The sequence below is a fragment of the Ananas comosus genome, linkage group 6 (genome assembly GCF_001540865.1).
Source record: "Ananas comosus cultivar F153 linkage group 6, ASM154086v1, whole genome shotgun sequence".
Lineage (NCBI taxonomy): Eukaryota > Viridiplantae > Streptophyta > Magnoliopsida > Poales > Bromeliaceae > Ananas > Ananas comosus.
Window position 1 is genome coordinate 6271461 of NC_033626.1, and position 2568 is coordinate 6274028.

Consider the following 2568-nt stretch of genomic DNA (forward strand, 5'->3'; position numbering starts at 1 on the left):
ATGCCTTATCGCAAACGGAGTTTACTCGTGTTTCGGCTTGTGAAACGGCAAAGGAAATTTGGGATACTCTACAAGTTACGCATGAAGGAACAAGCTTAGTAAAGGTCCAAAAATTGCAAATGCTAACTAGCAAGTTTGATTCAATTTCTATGGACGAAAATGAGACCTTTACCGAGTACTATACACGTCTACAAGATGTTGTGAACACATGTGCTAACTTGGGAGAGAAAATTCCGGATTCAAAGGTTGTTAGGAAAATCCTTCGCACTCTTCCGGAACGTTTTCGGGCTAAAGTAGCCGCGATCGAAACGGTCAAGCATCCGGACGAGATGAAGGTCGAAGAATTAGTAGGTGCTTTGCAAACTTATGAGATGACTTTTCCTACTAATCAATCTTCTTCCAATTCTTCTTCTAAAAGCACAGGTGTTGCATTGAAATCTACAAAGGAGAAGGACGAAGACTCGAGTTCCGATGATGATTTATCAATTGCGGACTTTGAACAACAATTGGCGCTTCTCACGAAGAAGTTTCGTCGGAATTTTCGAAAGAAGAATAGATCGAACAAGGCTTCAGCGTCTAAATCTTTTTCGTCTACATCTAAGGAGAAGAAGCGTGCAAAGGCTTCGAAAGAAAAGGATGTCTTTGAAGGCGAGATCCAATGCTTCAAGTGCAAAGGTTACGGCCACATTGCGACGGATTGTCCTTCAAAGAGGACATCTAGACAAAAGGCTATGCAAGCAAAGACGTGGGATGATTCAACATCAAGTGAATCATCGTCAAGTGACGAAGAAAAGGATGATCAAATTGCTTTATTTGCTAATGCTCCCTCGTCGAATGTTGTGTGTTTATCCTCTGTTGCTACTAACTCCAATATTTCTCTTTCTTCACATGATTCATCGAGCAACAATGGCGAAAGTGAAGAGGAATCAAACGACGACGACATAGCGGAAGCGTACAATCAACTTCTTATTGAATCAAAGAAGATGGCTAAACTCAACAAGAAGTTGAGACGTCGTTTGTTGGAACTTGAGGAGGAAAACAACAATGTAAAGAATTTGAATAAGGTTCTTGTGGAGGAAAGGGATTCAAGTTTGAAGATTAATTCGGACCTCCAAGAGAAGCTTAGTGATGCGGAATCAACGATCAAATCCTCTAATGACAAGATTGGACTTTTGGAGCATCAATTTCATGAATCGCACAAGTCCAATCAAGTCTTGATCTGTCAACTCCCAATCCATCTTCACGATTTCTTCTGGGATCAAAGAAGTTGACAAAATGTTGGATTGGGCTCAAACGAGCAAATTGGGTCTTGGATTGAAGGACATATGTTTGAGAGGATCAAACTGGCGACCATCTAAGTCTCACTAACTTTCAAAAGCGCACAGTGTGTCATCGATGTGGCCATTCGAAGGAACGATGCAAAAGGAATTGCCCAACAAAAATGGCAAGAGTCACCAATGGCAATCAAAAACATTCATCATGGCTTCATCTAGCAAGTCGACTTCCCCCGCGGAATCAAAAGAAAAATCAAGTGGTCGGCTATTCTCAAAAGAACCGGTTTTCTAGCGCACACGTCAACCGTCAAGATTTATACAAACGGATGTCTTAATCCTCAACGACTAAATTCAATGAAGCCTCAACGAAGAAACCACAAACGGTTGATAAAAAATCTTAAGCAACGGCACCAAACGTCGACAAGCCGACGAAAACCAAAGACCGACAAGTTTGGATCCGGAAGAGTGATCTTCCTTGGCATAATCCTCGTCTTTAGTCATTTGATCTTTGTGTAATGCCGTGTGGATTGGTGTTTGTTGAATAATTTTATTCATTTCATTACATGTTAAATGATTTTTGGAGTTTTTGCTTTGAATTTTGTTTATTTAAAATCATTTTGAGGAAAAGGGTGTTTTGGGATTCAAATTTTCGAGAAAGGATGATGATGAGGAATCTTTTGGAGAGAGAATATTCTTTAATTGTCGCGTAAACGGTAATTTACCTTCACAATCATATAAATGTTAAATCATATATGCTTCATTTTTACTCCAATTTTTATTCATTTTGACCGATAAAATTATATATGATTGCTGTAATGCATAAATTCATCAAATTTTCTGAAATCAAATTTGATTTTTTGGTGATTAATTTCATCTGGTTGTGACGTGTTGGATATGATGAATGGGTATTCCTAATTGACTAAAATTCGTCAAAATTGTATTTTCATTGTGAGATTGTCTAATTTATGGGTGAGTTTGAAATTGTTTAAAATAAAAAAGGAGAAAAAAAAACTCCTAGGGTTTAAAAGACTGGGTGGAAAAGGTTACATCAAAAGGAGTGTGAAAACTACCACCAACTCGTAGGAAAGAGTACCACCCCGGTCGTCCGGAAGATGTGTGAAGTCCAGCAATGAAATTAATTGGATAAGCGAAACGTTGGAAAAATTAAATATTTAGAATTTCGGAGTAATAAGGTGCTAGTTTTGAAAAAGATGCATCAAAGAGCAGCCCTGGTAATCTATTTTAAGTTAATCTCTATTTTGAAATGTAGTTGCGACATTCGACAGCGATGTGC